The sequence below is a fragment of the Procambarus clarkii genome, chromosome 88 (assembly GCF_040958095.1).
Source record: "Procambarus clarkii isolate CNS0578487 chromosome 88, FALCON_Pclarkii_2.0, whole genome shotgun sequence".
Lineage (NCBI taxonomy): Eukaryota > Metazoa > Arthropoda > Malacostraca > Decapoda > Cambaridae > Procambarus > Procambarus clarkii.
The window spans coordinates 17,786,191-17,795,058 of record NC_091237.1 but is presented as its reverse complement, the minus strand read 5'-3'; the positions used below and the strand labels follow the sequence as shown (position 1 = coordinate 17,795,058).

Genomic DNA, 8,868 nt, shown 5'->3' with positions numbered 1-8,868 from the left:
TATATATATATATATATATATATATATATATATATATATATATATATATATATATATATATATATTATGGTCCTCATCGTTACTATAAGTACTACTAACAACAGGAGGACGAGCTGCGTCCAGCGGACGAAACCTTTGCATCAAGAAACACGACCAACTGAACTCCAAGCTGTCTGTATCAGAGTCTGAAGTTTGCATATTTAGCCAGACATGGCTAAACCGGATATCACCTCTGGTTGTATGTCTAGATATCTAAGACCTCTGGGGCTAGATTCACGAAGTAGTTACGCAAGCACTTACGAACCTGGGGCTAGATTCACGAAGTAGTTACGCAAGCACTTACGAACCTGGGGCTAGATTCACGAAGTAGTTACGCAAGCACTTACGAACCTGGGGCTAGATTCACGAAGTAGTTACGCAAGCACTTACGAACCTGGGGCCAGATTCACGAAGTAGTTACGCAAGCACTTACGAACCTGGGGCTAGATTTACGAAGTAGTTACGCAAGCACTTACGATCCTGGGGCTAGATTCACGAAGTAGTTACGCAAGCACTTACGAACCTGGGGCTAGATTCACGAAGTAGTTACGCAAGCACTTATGAACCTGTACATCTTTTCTCAATCTTTGGCGGCTTTGTTTCCAATTATCAAACAGTTAATGAGCTCCGAAGCACCAGGAGGCTGTTTATAACAATAACAACAGTTGATTGGCAAGTTTTCATGCTTGTAAACCGTTTAATAAATGTAACCAAAGCCGTCAAAGATTGAGGAAAGATGTACACGTTCGTAAGTACTTGCGTAACTGCTTCGTGAATCCGGGTCCTGGTTGATATCTGACGCAACCAAACTAGATATGCCACCATTTCTAACCTCTAGTGGATACATTATCAATATAAGGTACTGGATTGATGGTCTAATCACTTTGGTTAGGCCAAAACACACTAAAAATTTATTTGAGAACAGGACGCCATTACTAGTTACAAAAACTAGGGGGGGGGGGTTATTGTGTATTATAAGAAACAACAAAACAACTACATAATCAATATACAAAGCCACATTAAGAAAAACAAACAAGGACATTAATTATGTAATTTAGGCTATAGTTTAAGTGAGGGATCAGGGGTAGGGGGGGGGGGAGAAGTAAGCCACCTCATCCTGACTCACGACCAATAAGGGGCCGCGACACTCGCGCGTCAACCAATCACTTGCGGTAATCCTAGTCACGTGACTGGAGATGAGGTTGTTACACCCGAACGAGCAATTACCCGTCTTAATATTGGCTCCTCGATGGCGCTGCCCCCTCACAACTGAAGCCCTTAACCGGATCAGCCAGGCTCCTGTGTGTTGTACTCGGCCAGGGCGCCCTTCACCGCCTGTGTGAGGTCCCGTGTTGGACCTCAGGAGGTACCGGGAGGATAGTGGTACTGGGGGTAGGTACCGGGAGGATAGTGGTACTGGGGGTAGGTACCGGGAGGATAGTGGTACTGGGGGTAGGTACCGGGAGGATAGTGGTACTGGGGGTAGGTACCGGGAGGATAGTGGTACTGGGGGTAGGTACCGGGAGGATAGTGGTACTGGGGGTAGGTACTGGGGAGAAACTCTAGGATGCTGGAACGCTGGAGTACCAGATGTGCTACACCTTGGAACGTTCTTGAGAAGAATGAGTTAGGGGGTATTGCTGAGTCCAGGAGCTGTTAGGAAGGGCAAGGAGGGAGTGGTTGGGGTTGTTTGGGACTCTTAGGAGTGTTTGACGACGTGTTTGGTTGAGGGGAGAAGGGGGAACAGGTTGTTCATCGTGCAGTAATCCAAGCCACGTGACCGAGAAACAGGCCCGCACTCTTTTTCACTGCTCCCCCCTCCCTCTCACTATCACTGCTGCCCTGCCCTTTCCCGCCAACCCTCCCTCTCACTATCACTGCTGCCTCTGCCCTTTCCCGCCAACCCTCCCTCTCACCATCACTGCTGCCTCTGCCCTTTCCCGCCAACCCTCCCTCTCACCATCACTGCTGCCTCTGCCCTTTCCCGCCAACCCTCCCTCTCACCATCACTGCTGCCTCTGCCCTTTGCCGCCAACCCTCCCTCTCACCATCACTGTTGCCTCTGCCCTTTCCCGCCAACCCTCCCTCTCACCATCACTGCTGCCCCTGCCCTTTCCCGCCAACCCTCCCTCTCACCATCACTGCTGCCCCTGCCCTTTCCCGCCAACCCTCCCTCTCACCATCACTGCTGCCTCTGCCCTTTCCCGCCAACCCTCCCTCTCACCATCACTGTTGCCTCTGCCCTTTCCCGCCAACCCTCCCTCTCACCATCACTGCTGCCTCTGCCCTTTGCCGCCAACCCTCCCTCTCACCATCACTGCTGCCTCTGCCCTTTCCCGCCAACCCTCCCTCTCACCATCACTGCTGCCTCTGCCCTTTCCCGCCAACCCTCCCTCTCACCATCACTGCTGCCTCTGCCCTTTCCCGCCAACCCTCCCTCTCACCATCACCCTCTATGCTCATTATCGACGCCATCTTTATTCATGACTTTGAAGGCTGAGTCGCTCTTCATTTAGATGATGGTGAGAGCGTAGTATATGCGCTGTAGAGTGTCTACTTCCCGGGACATGTAGCGGGGGTGTTTGCATGAATGAAGTTTGTTTACATCTGGCTGGCGCGCCAGCTGTTTACATCTGGCGCGACTGAACAGGTGTGTACAACGGTGAAGATCAAACGTTACACGTGTAGACGTGAAGTGTTGAAATATTTCGCTTTGAACATCTGTGTTAAGTGAACTGCATGAGTGATCATCCTCAGAGATAGACATGTGTGCCGATAGACATCCCCGTGTGCCGATAGACATCCCCGTGTCCCAATAGACATCCCCCGTGTCCCGATAGACATCCCCGTGTGCCGATAGACATCCCCGTGTGCCGATAGACATCCCCGTGTGCCGATAGACATCCCCCGTGTGCCGATAGACATCCCCGTGTCCCGATAGACATCCCCGTGTCCCGATAGACATCCCCGTGTCCCAATAGACATCCACGTGTCCCAATAGACATCCCCGTGTCCCGATAGACATCCCCGTGTCCCGATAGACACCCCCGTGTCCCAATAGACATTCCCGTGTCCCAATAAACATCCCCGTGTCCCAATAGACATCCCCGTGTCCCAATAGACATCCCCGTGTCCCAATAGACATCCCCGTGTCCCAATAGACATCCCCGTGTCCCGATAGACATCCCCGTGTCCCGATAGACATCCCCGTGTCCCGATAGACATCCCCGTGTCCCGATAGACATCCCCGTGTCCCGATAGACACCCCCGTGTCCCGATAGACATCCCCGTGTCCCGATAGACATCCCCGTGTCCCAATAGACATCCCCGTGTCCCAATAGACATCCCCGTGTCCCAATAGACATCCAAAGACTCAATAAACAAATTCCTTCCCAATAATATTAACACTGACCACGTGACGTCACCGTGGCCAGTGACCACGTGACGTCACCGTCAACAGGGGTCACGTGACCTAAGCGGTTCCTGGCGCATGCGTTAAGGCTCAACAACGTGTGGTTGCCAAATATAAAGATGACCTCTAGTGCTCCTCTTGTGTTCCTTAGTACCAGCATTTGGCGGCGTTTTAATACCGGAGGGAGAGAAATATATATAGAGTTTAAACTCGCTAATTTAAAGACTGATAAACTTTGATCGGGGAGGAAAACTAACGGGTAATGAAAGTTGACCGGAGTTTTTTTTAGCGAGTTCGTTGATTTTATGGTATAAGTCTCGTTAGTTTTAGAGTTTATGTAAAGTATTGTGAAGGTGTTCTTGTTTGGTTGTGACTTGCCCTGAATGGCTTTGTAAAGGAGAGAGAGAGAGAGAGAGAGAGAGAGAGAGAGAGAGAGAGAGAGAGAGAGAGAGAGAGAGAGAGAGAGAGAGAGGGAGAGAGAGAGAGAGAGAGAGAGAGAGAGAGAGAGAGAGAGAGAGAGAGAGAGAGAGAGAGAGAGAGAGAGAGAGAGAGAGAGAGAGAGAGAGGGGGGGGGGGAGGGAGGGAGGGAGGGAGGGAGGGAGAGAGAGAGAGAAGGGGGGGAGGGGCGTGAAGGGAGTTATCAGGAGGAAACGCCAAGCCATTACGACTATATAGCCCTGGGAAGGGATCAGGATAAAGATTTGGGATGGGACGGGGTAAAATTAATATTGCCCAACCACTTCTGGATGGTCGGGGATTGAACGCTGACCTGCATGAAGTGAGACCGTCGCTCTACCGTCCAGCCCAAGTGGTTGGGCAGAGAGAGAGAAAGAGAGAGAGAGAGAGAGAGAGAGAGAGAGAGAGAGAGAGAGAGAGAGAGAGGGCTTCGTCTTCAGGGCTACACACCAACCCACAAACATCAGCGCCATACGCACACACAGCAAACACTAGAGTAGGTTTCAGGAATTTCAGGGCACTGTAGAGTACCTATGTGAGACCAGTACTGGAGTGTGCAGCTCCTGCGTGGAACCCGTAGCTAAACATGCATAAGACGGGACTGGATAGAGTTTACCTGAGTTTACCTGAGAGCCACTAACATTCGTGGCCTCCTTGAGGACAGGAAGCCGGCGGCTTGTCGAAGGCCCCAACCCCATTTCTCTTGTTAAAAATCAAGGCATATATATATATATATATATATATATATATATATATATATATATATATATATATATATATATATATATATATATATGTCGTACCTAGTAGCCAGAACTCACTTCTCAGCCTACTATGCAAGGCCCGATTTGCCTAATAAGCCTAGTTTTCATGAATTAATGTTTTTTCGACTACCTAACCTACCTAACCTAACCTAACCTAACGTTTTCGGCTACCTAACCTAACCTAACCTATAAAGATAGGTTAGGTTAGGTTAGGTAGGGTTGGTTAGGTTCGGTCATATATCTACGTTAATTTTAACTCCAATAAAAAAAATTGACCTCATACATAATGAAATGGGTTGCTTTATCATTTCATAAGAAAAAAAATTGAGAAAATATATTAATTCAGTAAAACTTGGCTTATTAGGCAAATCGGGCCTTGCATAGTAGGCTGAGAAGTGAGTTCTGGCTATTAGGTACGACATATATATATATATATATATATATATATATATATATATATATATATATATATATATATATATATATGTCGTACTATATATATATATATAAACTATATATATATATATATATATATGTCGTACTATATATATATATATATAAACTATATATATATATATATATATATATATATATATATATATATAGTTTAATATGAGGGACAGCTGAGAAGGCGGAGACCAGGAGCGAGCGCTCGACCCTGCTGCCTCACACACACACACACACACACACACAGGGGTCCCACAGGGCTCAGTACTTGGACCCATCCTGTTTCTAATATATGTGAACGATCTTCCAGAGGGTATAGACTCATTCCTCTCGATGTTTGCTGATGATGCAAAAATTATGAGAAGAATCAAGACGGATGAAGATAGACAGAGACTACAGGATGACCTGGATAAACTGGAGGAATGGTCTAGAAAATGGCTGCTGAAGTTCAACTCTGGAAAGTGTAAGGTGATGAAATTAGGCGAAGGGAGCAGGAGGCTGAACACAAGGTATCATCTGGGAGGGGAAATCCTGCAAGAATCAAATAGAGAGAAGGATCTGGGGGTTGATATCACACCGAACCTGTCCCCAGAGGCCCACATCAAAAGAATATCATCAGCGGCATATGCTAGACTGGCCAACATAAGAACTGCCTTCAGAAACTTGTGTAAGGAATCTTTCAGAACCCTGTATACCACTTATGTAAGACCAATCCTGGAGTATGCAGCTCCAGCCTGGAGTCCATACCTAGTTAAACACAAGACAAAGTTAGAGAAGATTCAGCGGTATGCCACCAGGCTCGTCCCGGAACTGAGAGGATTGAGCTACGAGGAAAGGCTAAAGGAGCTGAACCTCACATCCCTGGAAAACAGAAGAGTAAGGGGAGACATGATAACCACCTACAAAATTCTCAGGGGAATTGACAGGGTGGACAAAGACAAACTCTTCAGCACGGGTGGGACACGAACAAGGGGACACAGGTGGAAACTTAGTACCCAGATGAGCCACAGAGACGTTAGAAAGAATTTTTTCAGTGTCAGAGTAGTTAATAAATGGAACGCACTAGGAAGTGATGTGGTGGAGGCTGACTCCATACACAGTTTCAAATGTAGGTATGATAGAGCCCAGTAGGCTCAGGAATCTGTACACCAGTTGATTGACAGTTGAGAGGCGGGACCAAAGAGCCAAAGCTCAACCCCCGCAAGCACAATTAGGTGAGTACAATTAGGTGAGTACACACACACACACACACACACACACACACACACACATACACACACACACACACACACACACACACACACACACACACACACACACACACACACACACACACACACACACACACACACACGGCCCGCCACCCAGCCATAACAAACGCTAATATTGATGTGAGTTGAGCACTCACACAAATGTCAGGTATTAGAGAAGCGACGGGAGGGTGAGGGGAGGTGAGTGAGGGTGAGGGGAGGTGAGTGAGGGCGATGAGTAAGGAAATGAGGGGAAAAGTAAGAGGTGAGGACTAAGAGCGACGGGGGAGGGGAGTTGGATAAGGGATCAAAGGGTAAGGGGAGACAGTCAAGAGTTTAGGGAAGTGAGGGGTTTAGGGGAGTGGGGAGGGTTAGGGGAGTGAGGGGAGACACCTCCATCCTGGTACTCTGAGCTCCTGTTGTAGATGTCTTACTTGAGCCTCGGGTCACGCCCACACCCGCATGTAAACAAGGCACCACGTGGTCAAATGTAAACAAACAGCACGTGGTCAAATGTAAACATGGCACCACAGTGCCAGGAGGAGGTGGGCCAGTACCAGGTGGAGGAGGTGGGCCAGTGCCAGGTGGAGGAGGTGGGCCAGTGCCAGGTGGAGGAGGTGGGCCAGTGCCAGGTGGAGGAGGTGGGCCAGTGCCAGGTGCAGGAGGTGGGCCAGTGCCAGGTGGAGGAGGTGGGCCAGTGCAAGGTGGAGGAGGTGGGCCAGTGCCAGGTGCAGGAGGTGGGCCAGTGCCAGGTGGAGGAGGTGGGCCAGTGCCAGGTGGAGGAGGTGGGCCAGTGCCAGGTGGAGGAGGTGGGCCAGTGCCAGGTGCAGGAGGTGGGCCAGTGCCAGGTGGAGGAGGTGGGCCAGTGCCAGGTGCAGGAGGTGGGCCAGTGCCAGGTGGAGGAGGTGGGCCAGTGCCAGGTGGAGGAGGTGGGTCAGTGCCAGGTGGAGGAGGTGGGCCAGTGCCAGGTGGAGGTGGGCCAGTGCCAGGTGCAGGAGGTGGGCTGTACTGGAGGTGGGCTGTACAGGAGGTGGCTCCCCAGGTGGGGAGGTGGGCCCGAGGGAGTGGAAGAGTGGGGCCGCCGGTGGCTAGGTGGAAACACTTACCATTGTCTCAGTAAACACCATTCATACCAGGATCGATACCGGAGCCGGCGAATGATTAGCGACTAATAGCGAGGGGGGATAGTGAGCACTTAATTGTCCTCCTCGCTCCTGACGCCTCACTGTTAAACTGTGTTTCACTTCCCCTCCTCACCCTCCTCCTATATAGCCCTCAATAATCGCTCAGTCCCTCACGCACCGCTCCTGTGACAGGTTAAGTCCACTACGGGATCACCATAGCCCGTGCTACTTGGAACTTGTTCCGTGTAGCACGGGCTACTCGAAAGTAGTCGAAGACTACTACGAAAAGATTTTAACGTAAATTTTTAACGTAGCTAAACAGTGCTGTGTGCCTGACCTCTGACCCCTGACCTCTGACCCCTGACCCCTGACAGCCTTTTAAGCTTACGCATCATAAATCATCTACTATATCCTATATTATTATTGTGATGAAACGCGAATCAGCATTATATATGCACCCAAAAAAATTGTGGTTTAATATTTTGTATAAATGGTCGTTAAATATCAATTGTGTCGCATTGGGGAATATGAATATGAATTGATGATATTGATGAGTTCAGTGTGTGGTAGTCTTCTGGTGATGTGTTCTTCACCATGGTGTGTTCTTCAGGGATGTGTTCTTCATCATGGTGTGTTCTTCAGGGATGTGTTCTTCATCAGGGTGTGTTCTTCAGGGATGTGTTCTTCACCATGATGTGTTCTTCAGGGATGTGTTCTTCATCATGGTGTGTTCTTCAGGGATGTGTTCTTCATCAGGGTGTGTTCTTCAGGGATGTGTTCTTCATCAGGGTGTGTTCTTCAGGGATGTGTTCTTCATCAGGGTGTGTTCTTCAGGGATGTGTTCTTCATCATGATTTGTTCTTCAGGGATGTGTTCTTCATCATGATTTGTTCTTCAGGGATGTGTTCTTCATCAGGGTGTGTTCTTCAGGGATGTGTTCTTCATCAGGGTGTGTTCTTCAGGGATGTGTTCTTCATCAGGGTGTGTTCTTCAGGGATGTGTTCTTCATCATGATTTGTTCTTCAGGGATGTGTTCTTCATCATGATTTGTTCTTCAGGGATGTGTTCTTCATCAGGGTGTGTTCTTTAGGGATGTGTTCTTCATCATGATGTTTTCTTCAGGGATGTGTTCTTCATCATGATTTGTTCTTCAGGGATGTGTTCTTCATCAGGGTGTGTTCTTCAGGGATGTGTTCTTCATCATGATTTGTTCTTCAGGGATGTGTTCTTCATCAGGGTGTGTTCTTCAGGGATGTGTTCTTCTCCATGATGTTTTCTTCAGGGATGTGTTCTTCATCATGATGTTTTCTTCAGGGATGTGTTCTTCACATCATGTCTTCCCTCTGCTCCTTTCTAGCGACATTCGGCGCAGTTCT

At 48.6% G+C, this 8,868-nt stretch overlaps 1 protein-coding gene across 1 annotated transcript in view; it reads right to left on the bottom strand.

Moving 5' to 3' along the window:
• LOC123748513 (paired box protein Pax-6-like) overlaps positions 1-8,868 on the bottom strand; it is a 78,496-nt gene that overhangs the window by 15,849 nt on the left and 53,779 nt on the right.